We start from the raw sequence: 17270 nt of genomic DNA, 5'->3' as shown, positions 1-17270 counted from the left end.
AAGTGTCGACCTTTAATAAATCCGTCTTAAGCCATCTAAATTAAAAAAAACATCTAGAACAAAAGCATCCAGCTGATGATAGGAAACACATTGACTTTTCTCATAGGAAAGCAGCACTGCTTGTGAAACAAGGGAGCACTTTCACACAGCAAAAAATGGTTACAGAGACAGCACTGAAGGTGTATTTTTTGGTGTCATATTGCATTGCCTGTTGGAGAAGATCTGATGTTACCGGTGACCAAAGACTTAGTTCAGGAATTGCTTGGTGAGCAAGCTGCCTGTAAAACTGACTCTGTCCCTTTGTCAGACAACATCGTTTGCAGACAGATATCTGACATGGCTGATGATGTAACAGACCAATTGCTGGAACAGGTAAAAAACAGCCCTTGGTTTGCATAGCAGTTGAGCAAAAGTACAGATGCAGATAACGCAGCACAGCTTATTGTCTATGTCAGATTTATTTTTAGATGGAAAGTTCCTTGAGGAGCTTTTTATTCTGCAAAGAAATTCAGGGGAAGACAACAGGCCAGGACATTTTTCAAATTTTGGATGCATTCCTACAGGCAAATTTAATTGACTGGTCTCATTGCGTAGGCGCCTGTACAGCTGGCGCTGCTGCCATGACAGGCAAGTGCAGTGGGGCTGTAGCATTAATGAAGGTCAAAGCTCAAGATGCCATCAGTGTAAGAGGGAACTGGTGAAATGCTACCAGTGTTTGTGATTAACTGTGGTAGAACAAATTTTGAACAGATGCAACAAAGTCTAAAAGGAATAAACTAGGAAAAGCTTTGTAGCAAAAGGACAAGAAAGGTGTGCAAAAGTATGGGGGATCCATCCCTTATATTTGAAAACAGAATTGCAAAAAGAATAAGCTTTTTAACAAAATGAGTTGTCAACAAGGACTGTGTCCAATACAGGACTGTCAGAGGGTGGAAGCTCACGGGTTTTTATAAGTAGGAGGGAAGGAAGAGGTGTGTCTTCTGCCAGAAGTGACATCAAAGGAGGGTTGAGGTTATGGATGGAAGTGGAGTCTGTAGAGGAACTGGAGGAGGAGTTAAAGCGGTTTCCCTTCTGGGGATCTGTAAGGGAAGGAGAAAGAGCATTAATGCACCTGATCATCCCCTGTCTCAGCATACAACATTCAGTTAAGCCCTTTGAATGCCTCCCTTGCATGCATGTGTGATAGCTTACTGTATAAGTGTGGAAACAGCTGAGGAACAATGGAACAGGTTTAAAAATATTGCATGACAGGTATATCCCAAAATTTGGAATTAGGATATTTTTAAAAACTCCACAGTAGGTTAACAAAGAGATAAAAGAGAAGCTTGCAAATTTTTAAGGCATATAAGACCTATGTATCAAGTTCACGTCGTTTTAGGAGAACTAGGTAGATGGGACTGGTGGGCTTTGTTGAGCTGATTGTCCTATTCTGGTTAAATGTTTCTCTAATGTTCTAATGGCTGTACTGATAATTGAATTGCTAAAAGAGTAGCTCACAAGGGACAGAACTATACTGGAATTAATGGACAAAAAAACATTAAGAAGGATTGTTAAGGACATCACCACTAAAAGTTATTTTCCTAAAATATGTATAGGCTCATGCACAAGTTTCTTAGAATGTCATTCCTTTACTTACTTTAAATTTTGGATTCTGTTTTTCTGCACTCAGCTGCTATGTTAAGCAACATGTTATATTAGGCAAAAGTGCTTCTCAGCAACAAGGCTCAGCAATAAACCAACCAATCTCTACCATGGAGGTGCCCATAAGGAAAACAAGACAGTGCTCTGAGAAAAAATTAATTGTTTTTAATAATTTTTAAAACACAATCAGGCAAAAGATTAAGGATTATAACCAGTAGATTACTTGGCCTTTAGAAACCCAAAAAGCTATACTGAAATAATTTTTGAGGCCAAGGAAGAGCTGTAGAAAAATGAACTTACAAGACAATCATGACAGCCAGTTCCTTCTCTTTGTGGCTGTAGTTCTTTTTTTTTGTCCTACATATGAGCTACCATTTATCTATTCACATGTGCATCTAGCCAGGCCCACCTAATATGAACTGCCTCTCCCTGCTTATTCTAACAAAACTTAGGCTATTTTGGTTATATTCGGTTTAGACAGTTAGGCACTTCAGTGTAGCAGCAGCTCTTTTTATTGTGGTTTCTGCTGCTCCAATTTGATAATCTGGTTTTCTTTATCTTGTTACTTTTTGTTTTTCTGATTTTGACCTGTGCATTTTATGACTTTCGAAGTGGCATTACAAAAGTGGTCAAGGAAAAAGAGCACAATGACAAGTGTGTAGAGGAAAAATGTGCACTGCTGGTAAGGGGACATTCTACTGTGCAATTTTTAGCACCACACAAACAAAAAATCTTGCACAACAAAATTATTACATGAGGAGAAACACCAAACACAAATGGCAAGATAAAGCAAAACCATGTAAATTAATGAAAAACTACTGTGGAATGTATGGCACAACATTATGTGAAATCCTTTTAAATGTGCCCCCTCCCCCAATATGTTGTCATTAGCTGTTGCAGGTTGCAATTAAGCTGGATATATCTTGAATTTAATACTTCTGGTTCTGAATGGAAAGTATTGTAATAGCACTGACAAGTTACATCAGCCAGGGATGAGTCTCCCAAGTATGAGCTTGCATTACATCACCAGTAGTAGGAGCGCCTCTATTAAATCAAAAAAAAAAGTTAGCAGTCTTTTAAAGGATGGCAAGCTACCTCAAAAAGCCATGTACAGAGCAGAGAATTCATTCATTTTAGTGCTCGGCACCAATGCCACATTGGTGTAATAAGCAGGATGAGAAGACCTACAGTCCAAGTGCCTCAGAGACCTAAAACGGACCTGCTTGGCTCTTCAGAGGAGTTTCTGGAGAAAGTTGATGCTCAAATCTGTAATCTGGCGTTCTGTTTACATCAGCTGTACTGGGGGGAAATCAGCTGAAAGACTGCCACCTCTGCAACTCCTCCACCATTTCTCCATCTGCTAAGCTCCATTAGCCAGGAGCATGAATGCAGGTGGAGCTTTGGGTTCTTGGAGCTGGGGAAAAGTGTGGCAGATTGAGATGCCAGTGACCCCAAATGAATTTGAGAAGCACGGCCGATGGTAAAAATGTGCAGGCAAAGGATAATGCAAATTGTAGTGGCAGTTGAGGAAAAGTCTAAAAGCTGAGATCCAGGCCTGGAATGCTGTTTCCAACTCCAGTTCAGTGAAGACTGAAACATCTACATCTCCACACAAGGAGGTTTACCTGATTGCTTATAACTGACTAGCATTAAATTCCTCTGTTGCACCGCATGACAGTGCAGCACTCAACATCCCAGTTGTGCCATTTGATAACACAGTGCTCACAATCTCTGCTGATGTGCCCTGGTCACCAGCTACACAGCTGAAGAGAGGAGACCAGGCCGCCATTTCAACACGTTTGAGTGCCTTTGCAAGGAGTTAGAAGTAACCTCTAGGGAGAGCAACTTTAGCGGGAGTGCTATGTAGCGGCAGTGACAAGTTACATCACCCAGGGATGAGTCACCCAAGTGTGAGCTGGTATTACATCACCAATGGGAGAAGCACGTATATAAATGGAAAGCCTGCAAAGTCGCATGCTTTTCCAAATAGTACAGCAAAAGGTGAATAGTCCTTTTAAGGATAGCAAACCACCTCAAAGAGTCATGTAAAAAACAGAGAATCCAGCCATTGCAACGCTTGATACCTTCTCCAGATGCATTCAGGATGATCACAGTCCGTACTCTATACCACAACTGCCAACCTGTGCTGAGCTTGTCATAATCCTCTCTCTTGAATCATCAGGGCTCCTAATTTTTGCCTTCAAGATCACTCCAGTGCTATGAGTCTATCTTAACTCCTTCCAGCTGCTCCTGAATCCGAAAAACAGGACTTTGTTTCTCTGTCCAAATCCTGCCACCATCTAAGGGGTGCTCATGCTTACTGCTCCTTACACTCTTCTCCTGCATTCTGCTGGAAATTGTAGAAATACCAGGTGATTGCAACACATCATCACAAGGCACAAAACCTCAAGCTAATGCTACACTACATTTTTGCAAGGGATTGGACAAATTGTTGTGTTAAAAATTGCACAGTATTGCCTTTTATGTTTTGTTTTGCATGAGAAGCATTCATTTCTGCATGTGTCACTGATCCATTTTGCCCCACATGCTTTTGTCACTGCACCCATTGGATGCTATTGTTTATGAAGTAATGCTAGTGCATGTGTGATTTTTCTGACTCTGTAGGAAATTAATGGTTTTATCTCAGGCCCACCCAGAGGTGCCATATTAATGTAAAAAAATTGATGGCTTTCTGTTTCTGCCCATCCAAGGACACCAAATAAATGTTGCAAATGGTGTAAGGATGTGAAAAAAAGAACTGATTGGTTGATGGTAGCTGAAGGTAACTAACGTACACTCATTTTAAGGTAACTGAAGGTATCTGAAGGACACTCACTTTAAGAAACAATATAATATAATCATTTATAAACACAAGGATTATAGAAATATGATGACTGTGTATTTAAGGGCATGGATGTCAGAATGCAAGACAGATGAGACAGACAAAACATATAATACAGAAGAGGTTGGATATTTACTGGCTGTTTAGAGTCCTAATTTATCTTGGCACAAATAAACAATTTTACGATACCAGGTCTTTCAGGATGACGTCCAGTGTTGTGTGGATTTGATTGTTGTTGCTCAGCATTTAAGTGGAGGACTCTTCTTGCATTGAAGTTCAATTCTTGAAGCAATTTTCTCAAACTGGGCTAAGTCACTGGCACAGAGCTTGGCATGGCAGAGTAGATGTTAGAGCTACTTCAGAGCATCCAGCTCCCAGGCTATATGGAGAGTAGCTTCCAGGCCAAAGAAAGGTTGTAAGAGTTTTATTCTGCAGGGAGTGGGTGGCTTCTTGTCCCAAAGAGAGCAGATTGTTAGCTTTCAGCTCCCCAGAAAGAGTGGCTCATTAGCTTTGGCAACCTTTAGCTCCCAAAGAGAAAAAATAAATGAATGCAACTATTTTGAAGGAGAGTTTAACATTTCTTATGACTGTATTCAAGTCCTTTCCAGTTATTGCTCCAGTGCCTGCTTATCAGTGTGTGATATCACATACATTGCATCCAGGCAGAGTCCATTTTTCGGTCACAAGCCTAAAAAGAATGTCTGTCTGGGCACTTTTTCATTTGAAGCATCCCTGCTGAAGTATCAACTCAACTTTGATTCTGATTGTGGTGTTCCATCTCATTTCTGCATCCCTGTTGAATCTGCTGTCTTAACAGACCTTTTGTGCCACTATAAAGTTTGCAGAATAAGCAATGCCCCTTTTATCCTGCATATATTCCCTGTTTGGAATTTGACATCCATTGAGGCATGTAATGTTTCAAAACACAAATAGTCATTAAGCATTGTACCATCAAAATCCACCAGGCAGATTTCCATTACTGTATACATGTTATTCCAAGACCAATCAATCTAACATCTTTGGTATCTAAGCCAGAATATTACAATGGTTCTCACTACCTAAAATTCATCCTTAACTACACAAGTTGCATTTGTACATAAGAGTGTTTAACCATTTATTGTCCATTGCTGGGTTCATTACTTTCTCTAACTATTCACTACCATATGATGCTTTTATTTCTGACATCCTTCACGAGTGTGTGGGTTAGTGTGACAACATATAACCTGTGTGGATTTGTGTAGAGCTGATGTCCCTAAGAGCTACCCACTAGGTGACACTAGGAAGAATTTGTCTTCCTTATACCCATATTTGAGAACTCCTACTTTCTTTTCTTAGCCATTAGGAAGTTTACCTGGAATGTTTTGTAATCGAAGGTTAACTCAGGGTGTTTAGACTTAAGGCCTGGTTTATACTTAATGCGACGTGTGCACCTATTGATGATACTGCTATGCAAGCGTTGTACTGTTTATACTTGCGTGCGTACTTTATGTAAATCTGGAAGATTCCACCAGGTGGCAGTGCAAAATATCATCACGGTGAGAAAATGTTCGGCTTCGCTGCGCTGTGAATTGACTGAAACACCCATTAAATTCCGAGGACACCTTGCCACAATATCTCTGAAAAGGATAGATGTTTAATGATTACATCCAGCAATCCAGGGATGCACCCATTCCAGCTGGCATTGGGCATGAGGCAGAAGCAATCCCTGGACGGGGTGTCAGCTCATTGCAAGGTAAATACAAGCACTCACATACACTAGTATCATTTTAGCATCACTAAATCCCCAAACCTGCATATCTTTGGAAGGAAACCGGTACACATTGTGGAAACCCACCATGAAAACATGCAAACTCCAGGCAGGGAATACCAGGGATGTGACTCCCTGCGAGACAGCAGCGCTACCGCTCCGTCACCATATCGCCCCCACTTGTGTAATTATTGACGGTAGTCATTATTTAAATGAAGTTAATGATTTATCTGTAAAATGTAATATACATAGTTTAATGCATTTCATCATGAGAGTGATATCAAGTATAAATCTAAAGATTCTAAATGTGCAGAGTGTTGGAATATCATAAATTTTATGTATTCTGTGTGGCAATTGCTGATTGTCACTGCTGTCAATGCAGGAGAAGCAGGTAGTGATTAACAACTGGCTTGGTTTTAAGATGACGTTTACGGTCTACCTCAATGATAAAATAAATTATGAGATTAAAGTGGACATTTCAAGATTTAAGCTGAAATTTCCACTTTAATCACAAAATACACCTTTTCACTGTGTCCCTAACTTTTTTCTCTGTGGCTGAAATATGCCGTAGTACATTCGGATGCTGTTGTGAAGGTGCAAAAAAAAAAAAAAAAAGATGGCACAGAAGATGATATGTTAGACCTTTAAAATGTACTAGCCAACCCGTGGCGTAGCATACGCCGTATAATCACGCCGCTTTTTTAATGATTTTTAAGCACAGGGAAAAAAATGAACATTTGAAAAATCCGTAATTTAATAAACCACCAAGAAAAGTAACATTGCAACAATGCACGCTACCAACCAACATACAATCATTGTTCATTACGCACTGCCTGCTCATGTGCCTGCCCCCAACTCCTTACCTGAGTCGCTTTTGTCTCTGCTACAGTCCACATGCACCTCTAAGCCACTTTTTTTTTAATTGTTCTTTGCGGTTCCGGCTGCTTTTCTATATATAATCCACCATGTCACCCGACCATGGTAGTAGTGAGGGTGGGGTGTGTACAAAGGGCAGGGATGTAATAAGTGCGAGAGTATGACCTTTACTTACTGGGAATTCCTCATTCGTGGGGAACAATTGCAAGCTCCGGTCCCCATCACGAATGGGGTTCAACGGCTTACCCACGCCTGTCGGCGCCGGGTAGACAAACATTGATCCATTCAGTGTAGCGCGCGTGCAGTACCGGACATCCAAGGAGATCACAGACCTGTTAATGCTCAATCTCACGTGGCTGAAAGCCTCTTGTCCCTCTAAGAAGTTGGACGCCGACTGCTTGGCGATCGCGTAACTATTTAGCAGTAAGGAGTCTCATTCGTTTTCGGAATTAACCAGACAAATCGCTCCACCATCTAAGAACGGCCATGCAACACCACACACAGAATCGAGAAAGAGCTATCAATCTGTCAATCCTCTCCGTGTCCGGGCCGGGTGAGGTTTCCAGTGTTGAGTCAAATTAAGCAAAATTTGTGTGTGGTGAGTTGTTGCGTCCAGGCACATGAGCAGGCACTGTGAATGCCTTGAGAGCGTGGGTGGACACGTGCCGGGGAATACGCCGCATAATTATGTATTGATGGGTGAACACTTCCTGAACGACACAGTTGTCCAAATGGGGTGGGTTTGAGGATACGACTGTGAGTGAATGAAAAGATGGACCTCTGGAGAGAGCAACATACAATTGTCTGTGACTGAAAGCAAGATCGTCTGTGATGATGGAGGCCACGCTGGTGAAAATTACTTCGTCGGTAGGGATAAGTGTCAGTACTTGTTCATTAAGGTGTAGCGAGTCTTCGTTGTTGACGCTTAATATAGCTTGCGTACTGAGTTGTTCCGGAGTCACAGTTGAGAAACACGTTTTTAATGTCTTTTAAGCACAGGGAAAAAAATGAACATGTGAAACATCCGTAATGTAATAATCCACCAAGAAAAGTAACATTGCAACAATGCATGCTACGACCCGATCGCTGTAAACAGAAGTGAAAACAAAATCGAGCCTGGTGCATTCTTTAACTGCCTTGTGGCGCAGTGGTAGTGCTGCTGCTTTGCAGTAAGGAGACTGTGGAAGATTGTTCCTGCTAATGAAGTATTATTATTCTATAGATTCTTATGCATCCAGCCCCCTCTCTCTCGCACATGTGTCTCTCTCTCGCACACCTGTGTGTGTCGCACTTTCTGTCTCTCTGGCTCGCTCGCTCGCTGCAAGTGTTCCTGCAAGCATACGGCGCATAATTATTTATTGATGGCTGAACATTTCCAGAAAGGCACAGTTGTCTAAAAGGGGTGGGTTTGAGGATATAACAGTAAGTGAATGAAAAGATGGAACTCTGGAGAGAGCAACATACAATTGTCCGTGACTGAAAACTGGTTTTGGCAGATACATGCATATCTTTTTGAAAGTTTGGCCCTGTGCTTTATTAATTGTCATCGCAAAGGCCAATCTAACAGGAAATTGTCTTCGTGTAAAAGTAAAAGGCAAATTATCCGCGACAAACAAACTGTTTTACACGCTGCATACAGCGATTCACATCCGCAACAAACATGCCTCTTCTTAGATGGTCCTGCCGCGTCCACCCTCGTTCTTGAAGCATATACACCACCTGGTCATGTGCCCGCTCACAAGAGCAACTCACAGAGACCCGCCCACCAACTCTAAGACCATGGCGTGTAAAACAGTTTGTGATGGTGGACGCGGTCGTGTGTCGTAACTGAAAAGAATAATGAAAAGTCAACATGGCTCAGAGGTGCATGTGGACTGTAGCAGAGACAAACGCGAATGACGCCATGTTTTGTGAGTTGCTGCGTCCGAGTTGGTGGGCGTGGCTCTGTGAGTTGTCATTGTATCCAATGGTCTTAGAGTTGGTGGGCGTAGCTCCGTCCTGTGTGCTCCATGTGTGTCTTGCTCACTGGCGGCTTAGTGAATTATAGATTGTGTCATTACGATAGGGAATATGTGACTCTTGAATATAAAAGCACCATGAATGCATTTGCATGTCGTCATTTTCCTTCACCCCATCAAACCATTCACTGAAGCACGCACATTGATCCTGTATGATCGGCAAAACTGCTTTCTGTCACATGTAGATAGTAAACATAGACTCTGATGTCACGTTCCGACTTTATTGCACTGCGCCCTCCGACTTTTTGCTGGTACTGCAACTTACACACACATCGCATTAATTTCTGAGAACGTGCTCAGAGGACGCGTCAAATGAACTCTGGGAACATATGGCAGCAATGATGTGTGTGCATACACGTTCCGAGCGTGAAGTATTAACTGGCCCTAAGAAAAGTCTTAGGCCTCTGAAAGCATTCAATACTTAATCGTGTAATGTTACATCATCAGTGTACACTAGGGCTCCCTTTGGAACTTGGATCAGAATGGTGCCATTTGGCAGCACAATGGTGTTAGCCAAATTATGTCTGTCATGTATTTCCCGACTCTTCAACTGTGATGAGTTGGCTAGCTATTTAGTAAGCACTTTCTTAGCTATAAGTTTATGATTTCACTTCCACTACACAGATTGACACTTTTGTATAGTACACATTCTTATGCACCATATAGCCATTATATATCTCTAAATATTTCAAGATATCTTTAAATATTTCCAGATATCTTTAAAACATTTGAGATATCTCTTAATCATTTGAAGATATCTGTAAATTATTTAAAGATATCTGTAAATGATTTAAAGATATCTTGAAATGATTTACAGATATCTTGAAATGCATCTCGAATTAAGATATCTTTAATGCACTTCAAGATATCTTTAAATAATTTGCAGATATCTTTAAATAAATACTTGCGCATTTAAAGATATGTTTAAATTATTTACAGATATCTTCAAATGAACACTTGCGTATTTAACGATATCTTTAAATGATTTGCAGATATCTTTAAATGAATTACAGATATCTTCAAATGAGCACGTGCGTATTTAAAGATTTCTTTAAATGATTTGCAGATATCTTTAAATGAATAACAGATATCTTCAAATGAGCACTTGCGTAATTAAAGATATCTTTAAATGATTTGCAGAAATCTTTAAAAGAATTACAGATATCTTCAAATGAGCGCGTGCGTATTTAAAGATATCTTTAAATGATTTCCAGATATCTTTAAATGAATTACAGATATCTTTAAATAACTTCGTCTTTATTTAAAGATATCTTTAAAACGAATTACAGATATTTTTAAATCACTTCCTCTTTATTTAAAAGTTGTACTCATTATTCAAAAAATCACATCACTTCCTGTGAATGGCTTCCGTTTTTCGTTCGTTTATTATAGAATTACAAATAGACTTGTGTATTTCTGTTTTCCAACGTGCGAATAGTGCAGTCTCACAATCACGCCTCAGAGGTAATGCTCAACATTCATTTTATAGTAATTTTTCACAGTTTTAATCATATATAGCACCGTTTCACGCAAAATATCAATGGCAGCTGCCGCACGATTGGGTTTCTTAGTTCGAATAAAGGCGGTCGTTTCCAGTCCGACTCCTCGATATTTTACCTTTTTATCCTGGCGTTGGGATTTTTTTCCATGTGTGTGGAATATGAAATATGAGAGCGATTGTTTGCGCCGTAGCCTATATGTTTGCTGTGCATAAGTTGCTTGCAGCGCTGGTTATTTACTTATTTATATGAAAGGCAATTTCGACATGTTTATCATGCGGCTTTCCTACGTAGACGACATTTAGATACATTTGTGCTTGTGTGTTCTGTTTAGCTGATCACATGTCAAGAGAGAGGGGTGAAGTCCAGCGAGTGTTAGCCCAGGCGCTGACATTCGTACATCAAGCAGAAGAAGAACTTGGAGCAGACATGGAAGGGCAGAATTCGGCTGCAGTTTCTGAAGCGGCCGCATTTGTTCGCGAAGCTAGAGCCTTATTTCAAAGACGTTCAACAGCAGAGACGATTCACAGAAGAGGAGGTGATCACTAAATAACTTCCAAATGGTGATACAGAATAATTCACTACATAATTAAAAATTGCCCGTTTATCACGATTAATTCATAATGGAACTTTATATCCACTTTCCTTTGCAAGTTTGTCAGTCAGTCATTACCCAACCCGCTATATCCCAATACAGGATTACGGGGGTTGTGTATTTTAATTATAATGAGCGCATACTAACAAACGTGATGTATTAGTTTAAAATTAATTTGGGAAACATAACCTCCCACTGTATTTTTATAGGCAGAAAATATAAAGGACGGGTTAGAGGTGATATTTGGAAATCTAACTTGTTTCTGTTACAAAAACATAAATGAAGACTTTGTCCCTCCACCATTAGAAATGGTCAGGTTGACAAGAAATGGTCTAGGTTAGTAATTTTAATTTATAGGTGTCTAGATTTTGGCAGGTAAAGTATTATTTTTATTAATTATGAAGTGATTTCAACATCTGTAATTACAGAGTCTTTAACTAAAACTTCAAAAGCGTTGTAAAATGTAATATTACAAAGAAATGGCTGTAGTTAACAATTTCAAATATTGCAGGTGTTCCTAAACATGAACAGCCTGGTTCTACTGAAAGATATGGCTCAAAATCAATTCAAAGGAAATGGAATTTTTCTCGATTTGAGAAGTTTGTACAGGATAGATTTCCTGAAGCCCCATTGCATTTGACTGGAATTTTCTAATTATTGGAAATTGGAAAAGGGAAGATTTTTGTAGTTCCTGGACGAGATATACCTCTACCAGTTCAGGTTTGGAGGCAAACTTGTATTATAAATGAATATTGATAATATGAGTGTGAATATTTTTTTGTTTCATTTTCACAGTAACGTTGCAAAAGAAATCAACAGGCAGTTAAATTATTTCATTGACAGTACAAAGTTGCAGGTCTGTCACCAACAGCTAATGTAATATTTGATCCTGATGTCTTTATGTCATTAAAGTTGTCTGTTAAAAGAAAATGATGCAAGTATCTATCTATCTATCTATCTATCTATCTATCTATCTATCTATCTATCTATCTATCTATCTATCTGTTATAGTGCCTTTCAATTCTGTCTTGTCTGTATCTCTATCTATTATATATATCACCCTTAATCTATCTATCTATCTATTGCATATAGTGCCTATTTATCCACAACCATGTACATGCATTATATAGCTGCTAGCATCATTTTTATATTGTCATACAAATGACAGAAGCAGGAATGTCCTCGGTTACTTTTGCTGACAGACCTGAAACCAACTTGCAAAATGAAAGTCAGACCCAATTAGAAGAAGTGCATGATGCTTTGAGCTCAGAAATTCATCATATAGGGAACAACCAGGAGAGGCTACATGTCAATATACAGACTATAGAAGACAATCGTACCCAACATGAGGTAAGGGTGTATTTCACAGTACATGTACTTCTTTAAGAAGCTGATAAAGTGTGCCAGCAGCTGGCAGGAGTTTACCAGGCAAAGGCACCACTAAAATGAAATATGGTGGGTATTTGCAGCTGAATGTACTTTGACAGTAGGAGTGCTCCCAATCTGTATATACCGATGCTATATAGATGTCTTGTACAGCATTAGAGAGGGTAATTTGCAAAAGCAAGCAAAGGTTGTGACCTAGTGCTGTCCCAGTCCCTGGAAACTACCTGCTAGTCAGTTAAGTTACATACATTTTTCTACACTGAAATACCATGATTCATTATTTAAAATTCTAAGATTAATAAGAGGATGTCTCTTGTATGTTTGTTAGATAGAGAATACAAGTCTGGTTTATGTATTCTTTACAGATGAAGTATTACAATCTGAATGTTGTATTGTAATTACTTAAAATGTGTTTTTACTATACCTAGACTGCATTTTTTCTCAAATGTAATTTATTTAGTAAAGCAAAATGTATTTTAGGTGTATATACACTATTTATTTTTAGACTCCTGTATTAGATGTTGAAGTTAGAGAAGAGTCAGTTCAGAGAGCAGCAGATGTTACAAACCAACCAGAGGTATGCAAACATTTTCACATTTTTGTTTAAATATAAAAGAATATGATAAAAACATAGTGCCTGTTTGGTAAATTTGTACAACTCCGTAATACAAACAATCTAAAGCAAGTTTAATTTGAAAATTACTTGAGTATAAATAGAGAAAATGTGTACATTTTCACATTGTGTTCCGATGTAAACCTTAATGTAAAGATAGTTAGGAATTTCAGGATTCTTTAACTGGATAAATTTAAAAAAATCCTTTTAATAACACCATAGGATTATGTTTTACGGTAGGAGCTGCAATGCTGAAACCAAAGGCAAAATACTGTAAGTTCTAGCAAGAGGTACATATATTTAAGTTCATAAATTCTGGTACAGTTATAACACCTCTATGGCTTTCAGCATTTAGTCTCTTATTAATCTTTATTTAAGTTTATAAGTACAAGGATTTATTAATAAAGCATTCTACTTTAGGTAAAGTTTGGGGTTTACTTTTTAGTTTCAGTTGTTATCTCTGACTACTGAGGCAACAGCAGGAACACCACGATTTTCTCCTTTTGCATATGTAAATACTGGGACTCCAACAGTACGTATCACAATTCATATTTTCTCTGTCACATTCTGTTCTTGTCTACTGCAGTGTTTTCTAGTGCACCAGGATTAACTAAATGGTCTTTTATAAAAGGGAAGAAAAAACTATATTTATTAAATGATGTGATTTTTTTTTAGCATATTAATTTTTTGTTAAGGAGAGTTATACATTCTTTTAACTCATTGTGTAATAAATTTACAAAAACAAAGAATTATGAGAGGGGTGTAGGGTGCAGTTTGGAGGTTAGTTTTCCATTCGAGCTGTGGTTATTAAAAAATAATTAATACTGTGCTTCTTGTGTGGTCTGCATTTTCAGTTTATTTATTTATTTATTTTTGTAAGATCCAAATACACCAGTCACATTCTGAGGAAAAGGAGGTGGATCTTAAACGAGGTAATATTACCATTCACTCACAATTTTTTAGCTCCTGAGAGATAAAAGAAAGAAGATAAAGGTAGTATAGCAAATAATAAAAATGTATTCTGAGACCTTAGTTTATACTATTTTTCTGTTAGGGGAAACTGAATCTGTTGCCCTCACGAAAAACTTTAGTTGACTTCTCATTTTTATAATAACAATTTCAGCATATTACTAAATATATTATTTTGGCTTCAGTTCAGCCTCAACAAATTACCTCTAAGAATACATTTTGAGTAGGTTTCAAAGTTCTAATTACAAACCTTGAAAGATATCTATGCTATGCCATGTTCTGTCATCTTACCACTTCCTACTGATCTGATGATACTGTTACATTGTTATGTTCTTCAAATAATAGAAGATATGAGGTAATAGATAAACAGATTTTTTTGAGATGCACTTTTCACATTGTTTTTAATGTGTTGAAGGTTTTTCTGAATTAGAATTGCTTGTTGAAAATGAAATTTGTATCCACATAAGAAGAGAAAAAATCTTAGAGGATGTTCAAGCAATCTATAGTAAAACTGACATTCTGAACAAACATTTACATGTAAAGTTTATGGATGAGGAGGGTGATGACTTTGGAGGCTTAACAAAGGACCTTTTCTCTTCCTTTTGGAATAAGGCTTTTATTGAATGGTTTAATGGGGAAGATGCCCTTGTTCCTTGTCTTCCTATAAACCAGTTCTCTGAAGCTCCTGGCATATTCTCTGTTGTTGGCAAAGTACTGTCACATATGTGTCAGCTCATCTATTGTATACCACCTAGGTTCTGCAAGTCAACCCTGCTTTCCATTGTGTTTAATACCTCCACTATAGACAGTGGAATACTGTTAGATGATTTTTTGTTGCACATAACAACAGCAGAGTGTAGCCTACTATGGAAAGTTTTGAAAGATTTTATTGCAGGCAGTGCACCTCACAAACAGGACCTGCTTCATTTTTTTTTCAGTTCATGGATGTATACTCTTCCTTCTACATCCAATTTTAAAAGTCAGCTGCTTTTAGTTGCACAAAATGAACTTATTATTAAGCCAATGTATTTGAATACATTCATTCGGCAATCGATACCAGAAGTACACATGGCAATATTTTGGTCACAGCTAGACACAGATCTAATTTCTTATTTGTACTGGAAGGAGATGCCAACTGTAGATCATGTTTTACACTGCCTTACTTACTACATGTGAACCTGACTGAAGACCTGAAGAAGTCACTGGACCTCGATGACATGTGTAAATTTCTTCTTTTTGTAACTGGTTCCCCACTGTTGTCATATTATGGAATTAAGGTATCTTTCAATAGACTAAGTGGCACACAGTGTAGACCTATTGCACATACATGCAGCAATATAATAGAAATTCCTGTAACTTACACATCTGTGCAGGAATTTAGACTGGAAATGAGGTCTGTTTTGCATTCGGATGAAGCATTTACAATGACAATGTTTTAATTTAATTTTTTTTTTATTAAATATAGTAACTGAGTTCCAGGTGCCCGTTTCAGGAAACTGCAGTGTTGAAAGAAACATACATAATAGATACTTAGATTTCAGGAAGATTAAAGGGTTTTGAAAATCATAGGCACATTATTGTAATAATCTGAAATAAAAATTTCCAGATTTTCATGTTTATTTGTTACACACATTGCTAAAATTACATATTTCAGAAACAACATTGTGTTGTTTAACTACAATTGTCATTATTACAATGTTGTTTCATAAAGTTGAAGTCAAATATGTATAGTTTTTGCTGTATGTATTACCCTCAAACATACTGTATCTGTTTCAAACTGGAAGTGATATGTAATTTTTACAGAAATAATGTGGTGTTATGTATGATACAATTTATAATTGTTAATATTTTTGGTAAAGTGCTTAATAATAATGTTTTAAATCCAAATAAATTGGTATCTGACAACAATGCACAACATTATACTGAGTAATTTTTTGGAAAAAATATTTGTTTTCTTCATGTCTGCCGGTGAATTATAGTTCGTACTGCTGCCTGATAGCACCACATCATATTGATTGGTAACTCTGAACTGGCCTTGTTTATGTGTGAGTGGGCTGAGCCTGTAAAAGACTGACATCCAATTCAAGTGTGGTTTCTGTGTTGTTCTCATTTCTTCTGGTGGTACAATCAAATAACAAATTTAAATGCATTGCCTATGCAAGCTTGGATCCCGTGCATAACTGTGGAGTAGTTCACCCTCAGCACCCAAACAAGGTACCCCCTCTTCCCTTCTGTAATCTCTCCCTCCTGCAGTTTCAACCTTCAACACCAACCTTCCTCCAGACTCAAACTCTTGTTGTAAAGTGGTTTTAAATACTATCATGGTGTCTCAGACAACCTGCATTAGCTCCAGGTGCAGCAGACTAAAAAAGTCTTTGGTGGGTTTTTGGATCCTTAAACTCTAGGGTGTGCAAGGAAGGGCCTTGTCTGTCTCCTTAGGTAAAAGGGTTAGAATGGCCCCATATGTTACTTATAGAAATGTTTTTTGTCTTTTCAGGCATTCTTTCCATGGTTACACTCTTGTTTCTGATGAGAAAGCTAGGCATCCTAGTCTACTGTTAGGACACCTTTCAGGTATCCTGGAGGAGCTCTATACTGTATGCTTCTATCCACATCACCTCTCAGTTACATTGAATTTATTGTCATAATTTACTTTCATTACCTGAGTTTTATTGTGCAGTTCAAAATGGAACATATTAAACTGAAAGACTACAGGCATGTATCCCTAACATTTCACATCATGAAAACTACATAAACACTTGAAGTTATCAACCTCAGACATGTGGTGAAAACAGCACCTCATCCAAAGCACTTTGCCTGTTAGATGCACATTTATGCAGGAAACATCAATCTGTTATACAGGTCCTTCATTTATTTGGATCGGGCATTTAGACATGAGACCCATGTTTTTGATCTATGTGGTGCCTTTAACAACACTACTGTAATATAAGCTAAGATCAGTGAAAATGGGTGGTTGCTGTGTGTCTCGGGTTTCGGACAATAAATGGACCACTATTTGAGGCTACATAACAGTGTGCAAGGTTAAATGTTTGGTAAGTGACACAGGAACTCTCTGAAGGACTC

At 38.2% G+C, this 17270-nt stretch overlaps 1 protein-coding gene across 1 annotated transcript in view; it reads left to right on the top strand.

Moving 5' to 3' along the window:
• selenoi (selenoprotein I) overlaps window positions 1-8711 on the top strand; it is a 788955-nt gene extending 780244 nt beyond the window's left edge. Inside the window, exon 11 of the transcript XR_007934346.1 lies at window positions 8701-8711. The gene's annotated coding sequence lies outside the window, so the exon portion shown is untranslated. The remainder of the gene's footprint in view (window positions 1-8700) is intronic.
• The last annotated feature ends 8559 nt before the right edge of the window (window positions 8712-17270 follow it).

The sequence above is a fragment of the Erpetoichthys calabaricus genome, chromosome 3, assembly GCF_900747795.2.
Source record: "Erpetoichthys calabaricus chromosome 3, fErpCal1.3, whole genome shotgun sequence".
NCBI lineage: Eukaryota > Metazoa > Chordata > Cladistia > Polypteriformes > Polypteridae > Erpetoichthys > Erpetoichthys calabaricus.
This window is presented reverse-complemented; position numbering and strand designations above follow the sequence as displayed.